At 43.8% G+C, this 23360-nt stretch overlaps 1 pseudogene; it reads right to left on the bottom strand.

The window, feature by feature from the left end:
• Positions 1–3974: 3974 nt before the first annotated feature.
• Positions 3975–21786, bottom strand: LOC134612172 (uncharacterized; annotated as a pseudogene).
• Between the last annotated feature and the right edge of the window lie 1574 nt (positions 21787–23360).

Here is a 23360-nt window from a genome sequence, read left to right as displayed (position 1 = left end):
TCGAGTATAAGCCGACCCGAATATAAGCCGAGGCCCCTAATTTTACCCCAAAAAACTGGGAAAACTTATTGACTCGAGTATAAGACTAGGGTGAGAAATGCAGCAGCTACTGGTAAATTTCTAAATAAAATTAGATCCTAAAAAAATATATTAATTGAATATTTATTTACAGTGTGTGCATAATGAATGCAGTGTGTGTGTATGAGTGCAGCGTGTGTGTATGAATGCAGCGTGAGTGTATGAGTGCAGCGTGTGTGTATGAGTGCAGCGTGTGTGTATGAGTGCAGCGTGTGTGTATGAGTGCAGCGTGTGAGGGTATGAGTGCAGCGTGTGAGCGTATGAGTGCAGCGTGTGAGCGTATGAGTGCAGCGTGTATGCGTATGAATGCAGTGTGTGTGTGTGTGTGTTGCAGAGCCTTGGTGGGGGATGGGCATTTTTTTTTTTATTATTATTTTAATTTTTCTTTTATTATTATTTATTATTTTTATTTATTTAATTTAATTTTTTATTATTTTTGTATTATTATTTAATTTCTCTTTTTTTTATTACTACTAATTATTTTTTTTTCGTCCCCCCTCCCTGCTTGATACATGGCAGGGAGGGGGGCTCTCCTTCCCTGGTGGTCCAGCATTGGCAGTTCAGTGGGGGGCTGTGGGGGCTGTAAGAGAGTTTACTTACCTCTCCTGCAGCTCCTGTCAGCTCTCTCCTCCTCCGCGCCGTCCGTGCAGCTCCCTCTGTCAGCTCCCAGTGTAAGTCTCGCGAGAGCCGCGGCTCTCGCGAGACTTACACTGGGAGCTGACCGAGGTGCTGAACGGACGGCGCGGAGGAGGAGAGAGCTGACAGGAGCTGCAGGAGAGGTAAGTAAACTCTCTTACAGCCCCCACAGCCCCTGTCTGTATTATGGCAATGTAAATTGCCATAATACAGACTATTGACTCGAGTATAAGCCGAGTTGGGGTTTTTTAGCACAAAAAATGTGCTAAAAAACTCGGCTTATACTCGAGTATATACGGTACTTATGCTATTGTTCAGTTTATGATGCCATGATATCCCTGTCACAATCTCAATTTCTTCTGTCTATTACAGGTACAGTAATTAAAAAAAAATCACATCTTACTTTGTCACACCAGATGTAGATGACTTATATGTGCACATTTTTAAATATTGTTGCATATTGTGTTCACTTGTCATGCACTGTTCAAATTTGTACACATTTGTATAATATTTAAATGACCTACACAATAATATGCTATGTTACTTTATTAGGTAGCAATGAGACAAAAGAATTAACAGATATCTGGTCTGACTACCATAAAAACATTATTAACCCTTTATCTGCAGCACATTGGGTATGTGGAAGAGGCGGCCCATTAAGCAGATTCTTCCCTTAACCCCTTAAGGATAGAGCCAATTGAACAAGTTGTGATTAGTGAAATCGCGAACACAACATTTTCGGTTCGCGAACGGCGGACGCGAACTTCCGCAAACGTTCGCGAACCGGCGAACCGGGCGAACCGCCATTGACTTCAATAGGCAGGCGAATTTTAAAACCCGCAGGGACTCTTTCTGGCCACAATGGTCCCCGAAAGTATGCTAATAAACTGAAAAAAGAAAAAATCTCCCAAGAAGGAGATCTAAAACTGGCATAGGAAAAGGTTAGAAAACTATAATAAAGTGATACCTACAAATCTTAGTGAGCATAGTGCTGTGCCTAATCATTACATAAATTCATGAAGCACCAATATCCAAAAAGTAATAATCAATACCTAATAAGGTTTATAGCGATATTGGCGGGCACACAATCCAGTTCGGATAGAGTATATTGAGTTATAGGAAAGAGTTTCACACAAAGACCAAGTTGAATATAAGAATTCACATTACACTTTATTATCCACAAAGGGATCTAAGCAAAGTAAGTTTTACTCTCATTTAAGTAGTTGCATGCATTTACTTCAAACAGCTTAGTATCTAGATATATCATCTTATGTATACATCACCATTAGAGAAGCTTGGTTGTCTCCTTGCCACACATGACTGGGGAGAACTCAGGCAGTCACTCGAAGAGACCCTCTCTTCTGGGAACAGCAGAAACCAGTAACACGCGTCCGCATTACAGGTGGGTAGTTCTCCAAGTGAGCGCAAGATTCCCTTAGTCTTATATACCTGTCTGCAAGGACAGACAGTAGTTCCTTATCAGTGCAGCCCAGCAAAAGACCTTGATACAAGCAGCTGGATGGACCTGGCAGTTGGCCAGACTGTTCAGGACCACCAGAACCTATGCCAAGTCTTGTGCGGTTAATTATCGCTTATCTACATGCTTTCTTTGTACTGTTCTAGAGATGGCAACATAAGTTTTTGATGGCAACAGAAGTTTCCCAAACTGCTGAAGTGCTGTGTCAGCTTAGTAAACAGGTGTAGTGCTGTGTCAGCTCTTAATAGCTGTGGCATAAGGCCTTCAAGCCTGCATCTAGTAATTGTGGCCTTCATGCCTGCATCTAGTAATATGTGCTATGAGGGCTTATATGCTTACCGGTGCCATCTTAACTATCTATAAATGTTTGAGTTGCTCAATAGTGATCAATCAATCATACTTAATTAATAGGAAATATTATTATCACATTCCATCCCTTGATCACTCAGTGAGCAAAACCTCACACATTTACACATACCATTTAGGTTATCAGCAGGGGGAAAACCCATTTACCCACTGATTCCCATTATGCTCCACTCACACCTGGAACCGATTCAAGCCTAATTAAACTCTTCTAGCGCTACACTATGACTTATTTTTATGCTCTGCTGATTTGCATAACTTTCCCAATATTGGGTAAGCTCTTCTAAAGAAATATTAGAGCTTACAGGTGTATACAGTATGCGGCAGCCAAAGGGTGTTGTAGATTCTAACGTTAACAAATCAAATGATTCATTTGGTAACTTAATATAGGTCATTGACTCAGTTTCATTGTGGCTAAAATAGCCTTCTCCATAGAGGTTTACTCGCATGTTTGGACAGTTAATGGTCAGGCAGGTTACTCTTATTTCGATCTCTTTCCATCTCATCTCTGCGGAATCACTCTGGTCCCAACCTCCAATCTCATTGTTGGTATCTGAGCCGACCAAAGGGTGTAGAGTAAGCACGGTCATCACAATAACAGCCGGACCAATGAGCTTCGCCTGTAAAGATACAACTCATTTTACTCTCTCAAATAACATTTGCCTGAAGGCACATATTCCCATTTATCATGACCTGACTTGGAAAGTATCACGGTATTGTCATTGCCTGTTGCAATAATGTCTGCTGGTTCTGGGGGACCTTTCTCTGTCCTCACCCAGACTTTGGCCCCTGGATTTAGGTTAGTAGAGCCAAATCCCTTATCTCCTCTTACTGTTTGTAAGGTGGGGGCTGTTCCTTTGTAAATGGGGATGATAACCAATTGGGCTATTCCTTGGTAAATGGGGATGATAACCAATTGGGCTATTCTGTCCCCTTCTTGCACTAGCAAGTCTTGTGGTTCCTGGTTTAACAAGAGGACCTTTATTTCTCCTTGGTAATCAGCGTCTATGACCCCTCCCATTACATGTATCCCTTTAAGGGCGAGGCTAGACCTAGGTGCAATTAGTCCAAAGTGTCCCGGGGGTATCTGTATTCCTATATCTGTGGGGAACATCGGAACTTGCCCTGTTTTAAGTCTTTCTTCCTTTCTGGCTCGCAAGTCTATTCCTGCAGCCTCTGGGGTAGCCCTGTATGGTGCCAAGGCTCCCTCCTCTGTTTCCCAATATGTGATGGTGTTAGTTGCTACATATGGTTTAGCTTGTATATTGGGTGCGATCATTCTAGTGAGGGGGGTGTCATGATCTGAGAGTGGCCTATTGTTTAAGATGTTCACAGCTGTAGGCAAGTTATCTCTCCATTTGACCATTGTCCCTTCACCAAGTTTTCTCAATTGTTGTTTCAACAATCCATTCCCTTTCAATCAGACCAGCTGCTTGAGGATAATAAGGTATGTGAAATATCCATTCAACATTGTTTGGTATGTGAAATATCCATTCAACATTGTTTTCATTACAAAAATCTTGTACCAATTTTCCTTTAAAGTGACCTCCATTGTCACTCTGAATCTGTAATGGAAGACCATAGTACTGTATCATGGTTTCCAACATTTTAATAATATTTATTTGGGTAGCCCTCTTGCAAGGGTGAACCAATAAATACCCTGAATATGTATCCACAGCATGGCATACATATTGACAATTTTTACTCATAGGAAGCGGACCTATGTAATCCACCTGCCATATTTGCCCTGGTGCTTTACCTCTTTTTATTTGACCTCGTACCATCCCTGGTACATGTCTATTCTGCTCATGCTGACACACTGGACATTGCAAAATTACTGTTTTAATTAAATCAAGCGGCACTAAAATGCCTCGCTGTTGTGCCCACCTGTGAGTGGCTTTCTCTCCCAAGTGTTCACATTTCTGATGGGCCCAAGTAGCCAATCCCAAAAGTGAGTTAGAATTTTCAACAGACGCCTCTGAGATCTTGGCTTTCTCGTCTGCAACAGAGATAAACAGACGATCCAATGAGTCAGTATTGCAGTGAGCATCAACATGAAAGACTGTTACCTCATTTTGATGTACCATCTCCCATATCTGCTCCCACAAATCTTTTCCCCAGAACTGATGTGACTGCCATGTAGGCAACCATGTGGCCAGTCCATTGGCAACAAACCAGGAATCTGTATATATGACAACTTCCAGGCATCTCTTGTTTCAAAGCCTGAAACACTGCATATAACTCTGCATACTGGCTACTTTTTCCCGTTCCTGTCGTAGTCAGTATTTTCTTGGTTTCTGGATTGTAAGACACTGCTTTCCATTGTCTTTCATTACCAATGTATTTTGCTGAACCATCAGTAAACCAAGCATGTTTTGCTTGATCTTGTGTTAGTTGCGCAAAAGACTTTCCCCACTTTACTGGAGATTCCCCTGGCTTGTCTGCGTCTGGCAGATAACCAGGTTCTTGTATCAGCGCATCTGCAATTTTCTCATGTAGTACAGCCGTACCACTATTTCCTGTTTTAGCTCTATCCTGTATGTACCACTTCCATTTTATGATACTGGACTCTTGTGCATGACCTATCCTATGTGTCTTAGGGGAACTAAGTACCCATTGCATTGTGGTGGAATCTCGGTAAAAATAAATTTAGTAGGCCGAGATTACCACGTGGCATGTGTACGTGCATATACTGGTGTATCGGTCGGTTGGTTGCACGTGGCAAAGATACAATCAGTAGTGTACGGAGCATGTGCGAGAATACCGGATGTAGTATTCCCCTCCTCCATTGTGCTGGGCAAGCCATGCGGTCAAACAGGAAGTTAGTTCTTGTTCGATTGATTGGGTAAGAGTATGTGTGGGTGGAGCTTATTATGGGAGGAGTTATATGCCTATATAAGGACACTATTGTCCAGGGCTCAGATCTTGTTGTATTTTGGTGACATTAGTCCCTCTGAGTCCCGTTCAGTGAATCGAATAAAGAATCTCTTCCTTCCTGAAGAAACCTGTGTCTCTCTGTGCTTGGCTTCCGTCAGTTTCTCCGGTATCATTTGGTGCATTGGCCGGGAAGCTCATCGTTCAACGGTAGCTGAGAAGCAGAGGCGTGAGACGGTCTATCTTTGCCCATGTTCTCTACGGCTGCACCCCTGAACTTCTGCGTGGACCTCCCTTCGTCTCGGCGCCACTGGTCTGTTGTCCAGGAGATCATCGGCCTCTACGTAGTAAGTGCTGGGGTGTCCCCGTCGATGAGTGTGAACTCAGGTTCAGGAACGAGGAGGTAAGACGACCGCTGTTTTAGATGGCGGACCCACTAGGGGTATTGGATACCGATTGTGCGGTAGGCCCATAAGGGGTTATTTGGAATCTGCCCCCTCCAGTGGAGGGAAGGAGCGAAGGCGCACCGCTCAATTAAACGCCCTGTAGTCAGCCCGTTTAATTTTGGTTTGGAGTCAGGCGGGGTTCTGGTGTAAATAGCCCTAGCCGGACACCGGTGTCTTGTCTAGACTAGCGTTCTAGGGTGTATATTTTGTTCGCTAGGTCGGAGGGACCGGGAGACTAAGCGGCGCTTGTGTAAATTCGGTTCGCTAGATCTCAACCTATCTTGGCTAAGTGGGAAGGCGTGTAAATTTGGAACCCACTAGACTATTGATAGAGTAGATAGACTAAGAGGGTACTGTTGTAAATTCCGCCTTCTAGTTCGCTATATGTGGTGCTTGGGCAGTGTGGCTAACCAAAACTAGAAAGAAGAAGGGCGTATACCGCGCCTATTAGTTTAAATAAAAATATACAGAAAATACATACATATGTTCTTGGATTTTCCAATGAATCGTGACCTCAAAAAGAAATTAAGACAAAAAATAATAGTGCAATACAGCAAATTTTATCTTAAAAATAAGTGATTAGTAACTATGTACAGTCCACTCACATGGAGATGAGCTATAACAGAGCTCTACTGTGAAGCGCTTGGACGGTACAATCCCCGTCTTTGGATTAGTAGTAGTTGCCACAGATGTTCTCAATATGCCTTGTGCGTAGTTGGTATAAAAAACAGAAAGATAGCAGCAATATGGTGAAGTAAGTACCAATGGTGTAATAGATAATAAATGGTATTGTACTTACACTTTCCAGAGCATGTGACCTGCTCTGGTGTAAACAGCTTGGGTGGTATAATCCCCACCAAGGATATACAGGATACCAGGAAATGAAAATAGTACGTCTAAAAAGTAACTTAAAAGTATACTTTAATATATATAAACAAAACAATGGTTGTTAAAATGTAAATATAAAATATAGTCCTAACCAAAACGTATGTAGATAGTTTTAGGTAGTCCATCAAGGTACTGGCCAATAGATTAGTTGGGAATTGTAAATGTGCTAAAGATTGTTGTAGTAGCGTGTATATCTTGCTAGATAGCGTGAACTCTGCCGTCTAGGGAGAGTGTGAGTAGTGTGTAATTGTATTATAGCGCACGGTACCATAACCATGTATAATTACTGACACTGTAAATAAGTACTAATAATTGTCGTCTATGTTGCATGTTTAATACCATAATCACTACTAATTGAACTGTGACTTTAAATTGTATTCTAACCAATGCTAACCGTACTATAACTACTGTTTGTAAAGACGATGTTACTGGGGTATGTTATAGACGGGTAATTCAGATATAGGGAATTATAGCGTGGGTGACCGTATAGTTTCGCCAAAGGGCACAGTATTAGTTACTTAGTGACTGGTGTAACAGCTGTGTGTGTACGGGAATTCCCTGAGTGTCTTGTTGTGTGCGTTTCGCTTAGTAACTGTACCACGTGGTGCTGTTGCCGAGGGAACGGGTGTGACCGTTGGAAGAGTGTGTGTTTAGTTTCTGTTGGAGACGACGCTCCATTGTTAAGTATGGGCGCGTCGGATTCGACGATTTTGGATCCCTTAGGATGTATGATAAAAAACTTTAAAAAGGGATATACTGCATGTGATTTTGGGGTAAAGATGTCTCCAGCACGCTTGACTACTTTGTGTAGTAGGGAATGGCCTACTTTGGTTGCCGCATGGCCACCACGTGGCAGTTTGGATCCTAATCTGGTACAGCGTGTACACGTGGCTGTATCAGGTAGGCCTGAACTTTACGGCCAGTTTCCATATATTGATTGTTGGAGGCAGGCTGTAAATGACTCGCCAAAATGGATCCGAGTATGCCACGAGGACCAATGTCGCCTCATGGTGGCCAGGACTCGCTTGTCCACTAAGGCCGTAATCACGCCCATTTTGGACACGCCCCCTGAGTATGAGATTCCCATGCCGCCCCCTTACTCCTCCTCCACCGGAAGAGGAGGTGCTGTTGGAAACGCTCCTCCCCTTGCCCCGTTGTCCCCACCTACTCCCTCCTCTAGCTCAGAGTCCAGCCCCCTTGTTTCAAACCCTCACCTTCCAGTACCTACCTCCGTTAACTCCACATACCCAGATTTGGCGCCATATCTAGTTTCCGGTCAGGCTCTTCCTAGCCCGGCCCGGAATATTCTACTCACCAACCTTCCCCCTAGTAAAGCTTCCCCATCCCCTTGTCTTACTACCCCTCGACCGGAACCCCTAACTGACGCATCTCAACGAAGCCCCATACTAACCCGACAACTGACAAATGCCTCTTCGATTGACTCCTGGCCCGACACACATTAACGATGACGGCCAGATACAATATGCTGATCCAGTCTTCGTCTATGTCCCTTTTACAACCACTGATCTCTTTAATTGAAAAACCCATAACTCCTCTTACACTGAAAAGCCTCAAGCCATGACGGATTTGTTTACCTCAATAGTCCAGACACACAATCCCACTTGGGCTGATTGCCAGCAATTATTAATGACATTGTTTAATAACGAGGAAAGGACTAGGATAAATCAAGCGGCAATTAAAGCGCTGGAAGAAGAGGCCCGTACACAAAATCAGGCCAACCCAGCAGCATGGGCCGCAGCCCATTATCCAAACAACGATCCAAATTGGAATGTCAATGGCGCAGACATGGTCCATTTAAAAGCTTACAGGGACGCTATTATTGCTGGCATGAAAGCTGGAGGAAAGAAGGCGATTAACATGTCTAAGACGGCTGAGGTATTACAGAAATGTGATGAATCGCCCAGTGTCTTTTATGACCGATTATTGGAGGCATACCGTTTGTATACCCCCTTTAATCCGGAGGCTCCTGAGAATTCCCGGATGGTTAACTCTGCCTTTGTCAGCCAAGCCTATGGAGATATAAAGCGCAAGCTACAAAAGTTAGAAGGGTTTGTAGGGATGTCCATAACCCAACTAATGGAGGTAGCAAACAAGGTACCGTATATACTCGAGTATAAGCCGAGTTTTTCAGCACATTTTTTGTGCTGAAAAACCCCAACTCGGCTTATACTCGAGTCAGAGTCTGTATTATGGCAATTTGCATTGCCATAATACAGACTGGGGGAGAGGGGGGCTGGCAGAGCTGTACTTACCTTTCCTGCAGCTCCTGTCAGCTCTCTCCTCCTCCGCGCCGTCCTTTCAGCACCTCGGTCAGCTCCCAGTGTAAGTCTCGCGAGAGCCGCGGCTCTCGCGAGACTTACACTGGGAGCTGACAGAGGGAGCTGCACAGACCGCGCGGAGGAGGAGAGAGCTGACAGGAGCTGCAGGAAAGGTAAGTACAGCTCTGCCAGCACCCCTCTCCCCCCCACTGAACTACCAATGACACTGGACCACTAGGGAAGGAGCCCCCCTCCCTGGCCAGCTAGCAAGCAGGGAGGGGGGACGAAAAAAAATAATAATTAAATAATAAATAATAATAATAAAAAAATAATAATATAATAAAAATAAAAAAATATATAATTAATAATATATCAAATGCCCACCCCCACCCCCACCAACACATACACAAACACACACTGCATCACACACTGCATCAAACACTGCATCACACACTGCATCACACACTCACACTTCATTCATATACACACACTGCACTCACACACACTGCACTCACACACACACACACTGCACTCACACACACACTGCACTCACACACACACTGCACACACACACACACTGCACTCACACACACACTGCACTCACACACACACTGCACTCATACACACACACTGCACTCATACACACTGCACTCATACACACACACTGCATTCATTATATACACACACTGGAAATAAATATTCAATTAATATATACGCACACACACTGCACTCATACACACACACTGCACTCATACACACACAGACACTGCACTCATACACACACACTGCACTCACACTGCACTCATACACACACAGACACTGCACTCATACACACACACTGCACTCATACACGCACTACACTCATACACACTGCACTCATACACACTGCACTCATACACACTGCACTCATACACACACACTGCATTCATTATATACACACACTGAAAATAAATATTCAATTAATATATACGCACACACACTGCACTCATACACACACACACTGCACTCATACACACACACACTGCACTCATACACACACACACTTTGCACTCATACACACACACACACTGCACTCATACACTGCACTCATACACACACACACTCATACACGCACTGCACTCATACACACACACACTCATACACGCACTGCACTCATCCGCACACTGCATTCATACGCACACACTGCATTCATTATATACACACACTGTAAATAAATATTCAATTAATATAATTTTTTGAGGATCTAATTTTATTTAGAAATTTACCAGTAGCTGCTGCATTTCCCACCCTAGTCTTATACTCGAGTCAATACGTTTTCCCAGTTTTTGGGGGTAAAATTAGGGGCCTCGGCTTATATTCGGGTCGGCTTATACTCGAGTATATACGGTATATATGAATAGGGAAACCGAGACAAAGAAGCAGGAAGAGTGCAAGATGCGTAGAAAGGCAGATATCCTAGCGGTAGCGATCGCAGGCGTAGATAGAAGGGAAAAGGAAGTGTATAGGGGAACGGATAAAGGCGAGAGTAAATGGAATAGGGAACCCCTGAGTAGGAATCAATGCGCGTACTGTAGGGAAGAAGGGCATTGGAGAAGTGAGTGTCCACAAAGGGAACAGTATGAGAGAGACAGGCCTAGGGCAGGATATGGTAATTATAGAGGCAGAGCGAGAGGTAGAGGAGGTCCTGGAGGGAATAGTGGTAGCAATAGAGGAAGTGTTAGTGGAGACAGGTACTATCCAGCAGCGCAGAGACCCCGCGATAGAGAAGATAGGGACTTTGTAGGGTTGGCTGACACAGTCATGGAGGACTATTGATACCGACCGGGCTCCATCCCCCTTGGCCGAGCGGGGCCTATGGTCGATGTAGCAATAGGGGGAAAAAGGAGTGCGTTCATGATCGATACTGGTGCTGAACATTCGGTGGTGACTGACCTAGTTGCTCCTCCATCTGGAAGAACTATCACCGTAATAGGAGCAACTGGAAGGAGTGCTGCTAAACCGGTTCTTAAAAGTCGACTCTGTACATTGGGAGGCCACGTAGTGAAACATCAATTCCTTTATATGCCTGAATGTCCAGTCCAACTGCTAGGACGTGATTTGTTGTCTAAATTACAAGCACAGATAACGTTTCTACCTAATGGAACAACATCTTTAAAGTTCAATGGACCTTCAGGTATAATGACAATATCTGTACCAAAGGAAGAAGAGTGGCGACTTTATACAGTGTTGACTAGCCAAAACCCTAAGAGTGATGAATCCTTGTTCAATATACCAGGAGTGTGGGCAGAGAACAACCCACCAGGACTTGCTCGCAATATTCCACCAATTCGAATCGAACTGAAACTTGGGGTTTATCCAGTGAGCTTAAGACAATACCACATCCCACAAAAGGCCAAGAAGAACATACAATCATATTTGGATAAGTTCATACGGTATGGTATCCTAAAATTCTGTACTTCCCCCTGGAACACCCCATTGTTGCCTGTTCAAAAGCCCGGTACAGATGAGTATCGCCCTGTGCAGGACTTGAGAGCAGTCAATGATGCGGTCGTAAGTATACACCCAGTTGTGCCCAATCCATATAACGTGCTTGCTTTAAATCCGGGCGGGGCTACCTATTTTACTGTCTTAGATCTCAAAGATGCCTTCTTTTGCCTACGAATTGCTGCGGAAAGCCAGTGTATCTTTGCATTCCAATGGGAAAATGCTGTAACGGGCTCGAAACGCCAAATGACTTGGACAAGACTGTCCCAAGGGTTTAAAAATTCACCTACCCTATTTGGATCAGCCTTAAGTCAAGACTTACTGGATTTCAAGTCCATCCCAGGAGAGTGTGTACTATTGCAATATGTAGATGATTTGTTGATAGCGGCAGTTACAAGAGAAATTTGTCAGCAAGCAACACATGATTTACTACACATTCTCTGGAAGGCAGGATACAAGGTGTCCAGGAAGAAAGCTCAGTTGTGTCAGCCAACTGTCAAGTATCTGGGATTCCATATCTCTGAAGGTCAAAGAATAATGGGGCCAGAGAGAAAAGAAGCTGTATGCCAAATACCAATACCCAAGAATAGAAGACAAGTGTGGGAATTCTTGGGGGCAGCAGGCTTCTGTAGGATATGGATTCCCAGTTATGCGATATTGGCGAAACCTCTTTATGCAGCTATAAAAGGTACAGAACACGATCCCTTCCTGTGGACCCCAGAACAGCAAAAGGCATTTGAAGATGTGAAGAAGGCTTTGATGAGTGCCCCAGCATTAGATCTACCTGTATGATCATACACGCCCATTCTACTTATATGTACACAAGCAAAGAAGAATGGCTGTGGGAGTATTGACACAGTACTTGGGATCATGGCAACGACCTGTTGCATATATGTCTAAACAACTGGATGCAGTGGCCAGTGGTCTTCCACCTTGTCTAAGAGCCGTAGCTGCCGCTGCCCTGCTGGTAGCCGAAGCTGATAAACTCACTCTGGGTCAAGAACTCTATGTGCGAGTCCCGCACGCAGTACAAACGTTGCTAGACTATAAAGGCAACCATTGGTTTAGTAACAGCTGCATGACTAGTATCAAGCTATGTTGTGTGAAAACCCAAGAGTGCCTTTAGAGACTGTTAACACCTTAAATCCAGCTACCCTTTTGCCACAACCTACTGAGAGTCAACATGATTGCCTGGAGGTGATGGATGAAGTATTTTCAAGTAGACCAGATCTTCGTGACTTTCCCATCCAGAACCCTGATGTCCAGTACTATACGGACGGCAGTAGTTATGTGAAAGAAGGGATTCGCTATGCAGGATATGCAGTAACAACCATAGACAAGGTGATAGAAGCTCGGCCATTGTCAAAAGGAACATCGGCACAGAAGGCAGAACTAATTGCACTAACACGAGCGTTACAATTGGCAGAAGGTTTAAGAGTGAACATCTACACGGACTCCAAGTATGCGTTTTTAACCACTCATGCCCACGGAGCTTTGTATAAAGAAAGAGGATTATTGAATTCAGAGGGTAAAGAAATCAAGTACGCAGCTGAGATATTACAACTTCTGGAAGCCGTGAGGGAACCGAAAGAAGTTGATATTATACATTGTCGGGCGCATCTGAAAGGAGATGGTGATGTAACCAAAGGAAATCGGATGGCAGATAATGCAGCTAAGCGTGCCGCTGAATCAGAAAGACAGGAGTATGTGGAACATATAGCTGCTCTTATACCGACTCCACTGTCTCAATGGACTCCAGTTTATACAGCTCAAGAAGAAGAGTGTTTAAAGACTGAAACTGGGAAATACCTGGAGAACAAATGGTATCAGTTAGAAGATGGAAGAATAGTTATTCCAGCATCACTAGCTGTAGAAATTGTCCAGAACTATCACAACGGGACCCATTCTGGAAGAGATAGTATGGAAGAATCTCTCAGGAAACATTTCTATATACCAAGATTGTCCAACTTGACTCAAGCCATTGTACGAAGATGTGTGATATGTGCCAAGAATAATGCAAAGCAAGGACCAGTGAAACCACCGGGAGTCCATTATATGGGGGGACTCCCTATGTCCGATCTTCAAATAGACTATACTGTAATGCCTAAATCCGTGGACATCGCTACCTACTAGTAGTTGTGTGTACCTATTCAGGTTGGGTAGAAGCATGTCCTACTCGTACAGAGAAAGCAGGAGAAGTTGTACGATTCCTGTTGCGAGAAATAATACCCCGATATGGACTACCATGCTCTATAGGATCGGATAATGGTCCAGCCTTTGTTCACCAGTGCCTACAACAACTGACTCATATGCTTGGTATTAAGTGGAAGCTTCATACGGCATATAGAACTCAGAGCTCTGGTAAAGTAGAAAGGATGAACAGAACTATTAAGAACCAATTGGCAAAGATGTGTCAAGAGACTCAGCTTAAGTGGAATGTTCTTTTGCCCATAGCTCTGTTGCGTATTCGTAGTACACCTACCAGAAGGATGGGTCTCTCACCTTTTGAAATCATGTATGGGCGTCCACCTCCCGTACTTGGTAACTTAAGGGGGGATTTTATTCAGTTGGGAGAAGGAATTACCCGGCAGCAGGTTGTAGAGTTGGGTAAAACTATGGAGGAGGTACAGAAATGGGTACAAGATAGATTACCTGTGAATATTTATCCCCCTGTTCATAGTTATCATCCAGGAGATCAAGTATAGATTAAAGAGTGGAACAGTGTACCGTTAGGGCCTAAGTGGAGGGGTCCTTATGTTGTTCTTTTGTCTACCCCTACAGCTATAAAGGTGGCTGAAGTGACTCCATGGATTCATCACTCCAGGGTTAAAACAGCAGCAGTAGATTCTTGGCAAGCTACAACAGATCCAGAGAATCCCTGCAAGATCCGGTTAAAGCGCACGACTCAGTCGGAGTGACGAGGAGATATCGGGATTTCAAGTGTGTTTAAAGAGATCAGCAAGTGAGTGTTTTGACGGCCATAATAAAGCCTGACCACTTACCCACGTGTCATAGCCAGGGTGTCTTGAAGGGACCTCTGTGAAGGGAAGAGAGGACCTGCAGAACTCCATTCCTTGCAGCCCTTACAGCCTGGAAGCTGAGGTGCCATCGCACGGACGAAGACTGAGGATGAAAACGTCGAAAGAAATGCTTTTGATAATGTATATTTTTGTGATTTTAATTATTCAGGACGGTAGAGGTACCGACACACCTAGCTGTGAGGTTTGCATTAAGACTACTATAACAGGTAATCATATTTCCCAGACCCTTATTTGGCATTCACAATATGAGTGTAAAGGATATGTATCTAGGTGTAGATACTTAGGTATAGAGTATAGTGTATGCCATTTAGGAGTAGGAGAACCTAAGTGCTTCAATCCAGAGTATCAACCCCGTACAATTTGGTTGACCCTCCGGAATGGAGACCCACAGGGGTCCCTAATAAATAAAACAGTATTAGAAACCGTACATTCTTCGGGTGTTCTGCTATTTGATGCATGTAAGGCGATATCAAGTGGTAGAAAACCGTGGAATGTATGCGGGGATCTTAAGTGGGAGAGAACGTATGAGTCTAATGATAAGTATATTTGTCCCAGTAGTAAAAACAAGTACGTAAATCCAAAATGCCCAGATAGGGATTATAATTATTGTCCATATTGGTCTTGTGTGGGGTGGGCAACTTGGGGACAGACAGTAGATAGGGATATGATTGTTACTAAGTTGCCTACCAAACCATATTGTAAGTCTATGGAGTGTAACCCAGTCCATATACTTATTAATAATCCTGAACAATTTATAGATAGGTTCGGAAACTTATTTGGGTTTCAGATATATGGGACGGGTTTGGATCCTGGGTCAATATTATTTATAGGGATAGAGACCGATACCGTAGCATCCCAAACTCATCAGGTTTTCCATTCTTTTTATGAAGAGATGAGTGTAGAAAATAAGATCCACCATAATGCTAAAAACCTGTTTATTGATCTAGCTGAGAGTATTGCTGGTAGTCTTAATGTGACCAACTGCTATGTGTGTGGAGGTACTAACATGGGAGACCAATGGCCCTGGGAAGCAAAGGAGGTAATGTATTCTGGTTCTGAGACAATTGAACAGTTAATATCTTCTCAGACTGATTATCAAGTGAGTGTTAGAGGTAAATCTGAGTGGCGATTAAAGACCTCCATTATAGGTTATGTTTGCATAGCAAGGAAAGGAATAATGTTTAATACATCTGTAGGAGAATTAACTTGTCTAGGGCAAAAAGCTTATGATGATAATACAAAGAATACAACCTGGTGGTCGGCTTCAAATGTCTCAGAACCACCTAACCCGTTTGCAAGTTATGCCAATTTAAAGGACGTGTGGTTTGATCTATCACATCTAGTTGGAAAGCCCCGGCAAATTTGTACTGGATCTGTGGTAAGAAAGCCTATTCGGAGTTACCACAGGACTGGGAAGGGGCATGTGTGTTAGGTATGCTCAAACCATCCTTCTTCTTGTTGCCTATTGAAACAGGAGAGACTTTGGGAGTTAAAGTATATGATGTGAATCATAGGAAGAAAAGGGGCCCCCTAGAGATAGGTACCTGGGAAGATAATGAATGGCCCCCCCAGCGTATTATAGATTATTATGGGCCAGCTACATGGGCAGAGGATGGTACTTTTGGATATAGAACCCCAATATATATGCTCAACCGTATTATAAGGTTACAGGCAGTGGTTGAGATAATTACCAATGAGACATCACAAGCGCTCAATCTCCTAGCGAAGCATAATACTAGGATGAGGACAGCCGTTTACCAAAATAGATTAGCTTTGGATTACCTATTGGCAGTAGAGGGAGGTGTATGTGGGAAGTTTAACCTAAGCAATTGCTGTCTTCAAATAGATGATGAAGGGCAAGCAATAGCTGAGCTTACTAGCCATATGGTTAAACTAGCGCATGTGCCTACTCAGGTATGGAAAGGGTATAATCCAAGTAGTTGGTTTGGTAATTGGTATGAGCAGTTTGGAGGACTTATGGCATTGGTAGGTGGAGTCATGCTAATCTTAATGCTGTGTCTTCTCCTACCATGTCTTGTTCCTTTGGTAGTTAGGTCTGTGCAGGGCATTATAGAAAATATAGCAGACAGAAAGGCTGCTGCACAGATAATGGCCATATATAGATATGAGGCTCTAAATCAGTGAGAACCAGTGCAGGAAGAGGAATGTTGAGGGATTCATGTCATTGATCGCAAAGTCTGGTCTGGTTCATGGCAACCTGAGGTATATGCAAACTATGGTTAAGCGATGCCTCCGGAATTGTGAAAATATCAGAGGCATCAAAGGGGGGAATGTGGTGGAATCACTACTAAAAAATAAATTTAGTAGGCCGAGATTACCACGTGGCATGTGTACGTGCATATACTGTTGTATCGGTCGGTTGGTTGCACGTGGCAAAGATACAATCAGTAGTGTACAGAGCATGTGCGAGAAGACCGGATGTAGTATTCCCCTCCTCCATTGTGCTGGGCAAGCCATGCGGTCAAACAGGAAGTTAGTTCTTGTTCGATTGATTGGGTAAGAGTATGTGTGGGTGGAGCTTATTATGGGAGGAGTTACATTCCTATATAAGGAGCCTACACTATTGTCCGGGGCTCAGATCTTGTTGTATTTTGGTGACATTAGTCCCTCTGAGTCCCGTTCGGTGAATCGAATAAAGAATCTCTTCCTTCCTGAAGAAACCTGTGTCCATCTCTCTGTGCTTGGCTTCCGTCAGTTTCTCCGGTATCAGCATGATAGGTATCTCTGGGCGTAAGAACACAGTATGTCCTACTGTCATCTGTTCAGTATCAAGGCCCAATAACATGCCAAGAGCTGTCTCTCAAAGGGTGTGTACCTCTCTCCTGCCTCAGGTAACTTCCTTGTCCAGAAACCAAGGGGAACCTTAGTCCTTCCTTGTTTCTGCCAAAGGCTCCAATTAGCCCATTGCTGATTTACTGATACATTTAAGTCTATGTCTACATCTTGTATGGGCCATAGATCAATGGCTTGTTGGATAGCCCGTTTAGCTCCCTCAAATGCATTCTGTTGTTCTTCTCCCCATTCAAAATCATGTTTTTTCCTGGTTACTTTGTACAAAGGGGAGAGTAACTGACTCAGGTGTGGTATGTGTTGTCTCCAGAAACCAAAGAGACCTATAAAGCTTTGAGCATGTTTCTTGCTTTTGGGAGTTTTAAACTCTAGCACTTTTTGCTTAGCTTTTGGAAGGATTTCTCTGTGTCCTTTGTTCCACTGTATTCCTAAGAATTTTACTGTTTGAGCAGGTCCCTGTATTTTACTGGGATTTATCTCCCACCTCTTCATGTGCTCCATGATCTCTTCGAGAATCTGCTGACACTGTTCTTCACACTGTCTATGAATCATAATGTCATCTATATAATGGGATATTTTCACCTCTGACGGTATTTTTACCCCATCAAGATGTTCTGCCACCAGCCGATGACAGATGGTGGGACTATGCAAGTATCCCTGTGGCAATCTGGTGAATGTCTCCCTAACCATGTGAAAGAAAACTGCTCTTGATTTTCTTTGGCTATTGGAATAGTGAAGAAGGCATTAGCCAAATCTATAACTGCATACCAGATCCCTGGATGCTTCTGTATATTTTCTTTTTTTTTTTTAATTCTTTATTTTATTTGTGCACGGAAAAAAACACATCTTGTTTACAATGCCACAACAGCATGGATGAATAAGCATTAAATCGTAGAGTTACAGTAGTGAGGCTTTTAGAGGATTCTGCAAAATTTTTTTTATATATATATTATCGTCGCTTGACAGGTGGATTGTCCTGTTCAGCTCGTCAGATGAGGAGAGGTACAAGATGAACTATATAACATAAATAACTTGAACTAACAGAAGAGTCATTCTAGACAGTTAAATATTGTAATGCTGCTACTCGTTGTTACTATGCCCACGTAGCCTATTGAGCGATTGTTTTGAGCTGGGTGTATGCTAGGCAGGCATGGGATGGAGCTACACAGATATATATACAGTGATGTCGCTTTATCAAACAGAAAACAAAAGAGTTTGTCCTTGCTCCGCTTTTCAGGGCATTTGAGTTACGCTAAGAACTAAGGTATAAGATCTTAACCCGGCATATTGACTGCGCTAGGGACTTAAGTAGTGCAGTGGAGGAATGTGGCATACAAAACCTATGCGGAGGTAATAGTGGGCTAGAGAAGTAATAAGTAACTGGGGAGTTAGACCTGTGGCTGAATTGCTTGAGCACAAAGTATGCCCAGGGGAAACAAGCTACCCCCGAATGCTATGCGTCTAACATATTGTAGTACCTTAAGACATTTAACAAACATCAAACGATATTCAGTTAATACACATTCAGTAAGTACGTAACAAAAGAGTCCAGTGCAGTCGATCGGAGTGGGAACATAACATGGTTATATCACGATGTCTTTTGAGTAATTCTGCGTATTGTAGGACCTTGAACTTTCCGTGTGATTAATTGTCAGCTTGGGGACTTAGCCTAATATATTGGTGCTAAGTTAGAGACTACCCGTCTATGAGGCAGCGATCTTGCCCCTATTCTATAGTGGTACCAGAATTATCTAGTTGCAGCCTTTCATCTCAGGAGGCCTATTAATTATGGGCCTGGGAGAGAACACCTGTGTGTAGCTGAGGGAATGACACAAGTAAAGGCCTATGAAAATGAAAATGCACTGCGGGTTCCACTACGGTAATGGGCATATGTAAAAAGCCTGGTCCTAGACAGGGAACCTAGGTGGGGTCATATAGGCGTAAGAGTGGTCGGGTAAGGTAGCCCTCAAACATTATATTTAGGCCATTTGTGTCGGAGAGTTCTGGAAGAATGTGTAACACAAACCAAATAATGATAACAAAACAAACGAAGGGAGGCGTTAGTGTCCCTGGGCGATCAGTCAGTTATATCCCCACAAGAACGCCAGGCGTCTCGTTCTGCGTCCAGGTAGGTAACCGGGGTGCAGGCAGTTGCTGTCTTTCATCCGATGTTCCCGGTGCTCCTCGGGTGGTAGTCTCTGGTATGGACAGCGCTCATAATAGTCCACACAGGCCCGTAACCTGAACAAATGAGAGGCGAGGGTCCCGAAGCCCACCTATGGTTTCAATGTTCGCTCGTTGATTGTGCCGTTTGGGGAGATCTTCTCGGGACAAATGTCTCGGAGGTTGCCGGATTCCACGTATGGGTGTTGGCGGGTTTGGTAAGCTGTTGTAGGGCGTCTTGAGGGAGACCCCATGCTGCTAGGTGCTTTTTTGCCTCCAGTAGGTCGGCAACCAGGTAGGTATTGTTCCCATGGAGTACCTGTAGCTTGCGAGGTAGACGCCACTGGTATGTTATGCTGTGTGCACAGAGTAAGGTGGTGAGTGGTCTGAGGGCTGCGCGCCATTGCATTGTTCCCCTAGATAGGTCCGTATAGAATGAGAGGGACATGTCCTCAAAGGTATACGGTGTGTTTCCTCTGGTGGCGGCCATTATTGCCATTTTATCGTGACGTTTTAGAAACTTAACTATAATGTTCCGTCGCTGGGGCTGTCGTGGGCTTGGGTATTCGGAATGTCCCCTCAATGCTTATGCCCTTGGCCTGTTTCGCGGGGAGAATCGTGCTTACAAGGCGTCGGATGAGGTGAGGTACCTCGGCGTCTGAAACAGAGTCCGTTACTCCCCGGATCTTAAGGTTTTGGGCCCGCCGCGTGTCTTCCATCACCGCCATTTTGTGTTCAGGTACTGCTGTTGTAGGGTGACTACATCTCTCTGTAGCGCAGTGAGTTGCTGTGTGTGGCTCTTGGAATCTCGCTCAACGACATCCACACTGTCCGACAAGCCCTGGATGTCTTTCTTCATATCCGCCATGTCGGCCTGGATGCCCCGTCGGAGCTCTGCCAGCAACTCCTTCATCTCCGCCTTCGTGACCGGTGATGCATCCGACTGTGTCTTAAGTTGTGTCGGCGGTCTGGAAGCGGGTAAGGTCACCTCTTCTTGGTCCGAGAATGGGTCATCAGAGTTAGTGAGGTTGTCTACATAGTCTGTGTAGTCTGCCATGTGGGGTTCTTGGGCCCCTTGTGCTCTCCGCCATAGGTCCCCAATACTTGCGCCTGGACGTGTCCCGTCCGATTTTAATTTTTTGTTCTTCTTCGCCATGCTGTCGTTATTGTTGGGGTGATCAGCTTGCTTCTGTTGTTTATTGGGGGGTGATATATGTAGTTTTTTCCGTAAATAAGCTTTTATGCCACGGAGCTCGCTGGAGTTGCGACCGCTCAGTTCAGCTGTTGGCTCCGCCCCCCCCCCCTTCTGTATATTTTCTATAAGAGTGACGGTGTCTGGGACAGCAGCAGTCAGTGGAGGTGTGTGTTTGTTCAATTCTCTGTAGTCTACCGTTATTCTCCATGTATGGTCTGTTTTACGTATTGGCCACACGGGATTGTTCCAAGCAGTAGTGACCCCTCGTAGGACCCCTACTTTTAATAAATCATCTATGGTTTCTCCAACTTTGTGGCCTCCTGGGATCCTGTACTGCTTTATATGTACTACTTTAGTAGTGGGTGGTAGTTGCACTGGGGGCATTAACAATTTCCCTACCACCACTGGTCTGGCTGATATATAGGGTTTAATCCAAAAACTGTAACAGCCATCCCCCAAATGTAAGGTCAATCCTTTAAGGATATCAATTCCAATTATGTATTCGGGTATGGGGACAATTAAAGCCGAATACTTCCTTTTTGGCAACTGTCCAATTTTCAGTTCTACCCAGGTCTGGACTACTTCTGTCCTCTTACCTCCCAGACCTGTGATTACATAGGATAATCCAGCAAATTTCTTAGGGTTACCATGAATTAAAAGTGGCTTCGGCTCCAGTGTCCACAAGGGCAGTAACCCTTACAACATTTGTATTTTTCCTTTAAATTTCAATTTTTAAATGGGGTCTATGGTCTTTTACTGAAAAGTCAATCACTGAAGCCTGCCTCACTAGTCAATTCCTATCGTCTAGGTCTGTGAAATCCAAGTCTCCCAGGTCGGGCAATTCCCTGTGGGCATACTCGTCAAGTGTTTTAAGTATTACCCAACCTCGTTTCTGCCACTTATCTTTTGGAATCTTTTTCAGACAAGCAAGAAGGTTAGTAGGCATGTCAAATTCACTTTTTTCACAATAACATTTACCAGCTGAACGGGCCCATCCACTGGCAATGGATGCATATGGCTCATCTTCCCATCCGGGAAGGTTTTTAAACATTGTGCAAAGTTCTTATGGTTTTTTTTTGTTTGTTTTTTTTAGAATAAACTTGCATTCCTTGGGGATGTGTGTACTATGTGTTTTATTTAATTTCACTTGAATATGTACTAATCCAGACACCTAGTGTCTGTCTTATTGTTTTATTCTTCACTCAAGCCTGCCCAAATGACTAATTTGGCCACAGGTTTGCGCTTCCCAATCACACTGGCTTTCTACACACTCTGTAAAGTGCATAGGGGCGTCTATGATCGAGCCAAGAGTCTCGCACTTTCAGGAACAGCCGTTTCATTCACTTCCTTGGTCAGCACTGGCTTCCAGCACCTGTGAAGGCGCGTAGGGGCACTTGTTAACTGACCAAGCACAATCACCCATTCGTGTCAGAATCACCCCAAACAATCTTGTGGTTTTGGTGACCTTATCTCAATACCTGGTATTGAGCTTATTAAATTAGCAGCAATTCAGCCTCATTCAGGACGCTAGCCTGTTTGAGGGTGACGCTCCCCAGAAGGCACTGGCGTTCTACACACCCTCAAGGTGTATAGGTGCGTCTACCAACTGAGCACAACATACATTCTTGAATCAATCTTCAGAAGCACTCCTCAATCTTATTAGATTGAGCATTCACTCACCAATCTTGCTCTTGCAACGTCATGTAACTATTTTCAAGTTTACACAATGTTCAAAGAATCTCTAGAAACCGTAATGTTTATCTATGACTGCAGCGCTCGGAAAAAACTGATAGCTTTTAAAAAGCTTTTTTCCTCCGTGACGCAGCAGAAATTAAACCTCATAAAATGTTAGTTTCACTTTCCCTTTTACTCAAGATTTACATAGACAGTTCTAGCAATTTCTAAACACAATTTTCTTATCTTAACTATTCTTAACAACGTTTTAAACACACTATTATAATTTTAAACTATTTTAACTTGTTGATTTCAAGTTTCCTTGCTCAATTAATACTCAACCCTGCTCGCAGCGCCAAAATGTTGTGCCTAATCATTAAATTCATGAAGCACCAATATCCAAAAAGTAATAATCAATACCTAATAAGGTTTATAGTGATATTGGCGGGCACACAACCCAGTTCGGATAGAGTATATTGAGTTATAGGAAAGAGAAATCACACAAAGACCAAGTTGAATATAAAAATTCACATTACACTTTATTATCCACAAAGGGATCTAAGCAAAGTAAGTTTTACTCTCATTTAAGTAGTTGCATGCATTTACTTCAAACAGCTTAGTATCTAGATATATCAGCTTAAGTATACATCACCATTAGAGAAGCTTGGTTGTCTCCTTGCCACACATGACTGGGGAGAACTCAGGCAGTCACTCGGAGAGACCCTCTCTTCTGGGAACAGCAGAAACCAGTAACACGCGTCCGCATTACAGGTGGCTAGTTCTCCAAGTGAGCGCAAGATTCCCTTAGTCTTCTATACCTGTCTTCAAGGACAGACAGTAGTTCCTTATCAGTGCAGCCCAGCAAAAGACCTTGATACAAGCAGCTGGATGGACCTGGCAGTTGGCCAGACTGTTCAGGACCACCAGAACCTATGCCAAGTCTTGTGCGGT

The sequence above is a fragment of the Pelobates fuscus genome, chromosome 5 (genome assembly GCF_036172605.1).
Source record: "Pelobates fuscus isolate aPelFus1 chromosome 5, aPelFus1.pri, whole genome shotgun sequence".
Taxonomy (NCBI): domain Eukaryota; kingdom Metazoa; phylum Chordata; class Amphibia; order Anura; family Pelobatidae; genus Pelobates; species Pelobates fuscus.
Note: the sequence above shows the minus strand (reverse complement) of the source record. Positions and strands in the feature narration are given on the sequence as shown.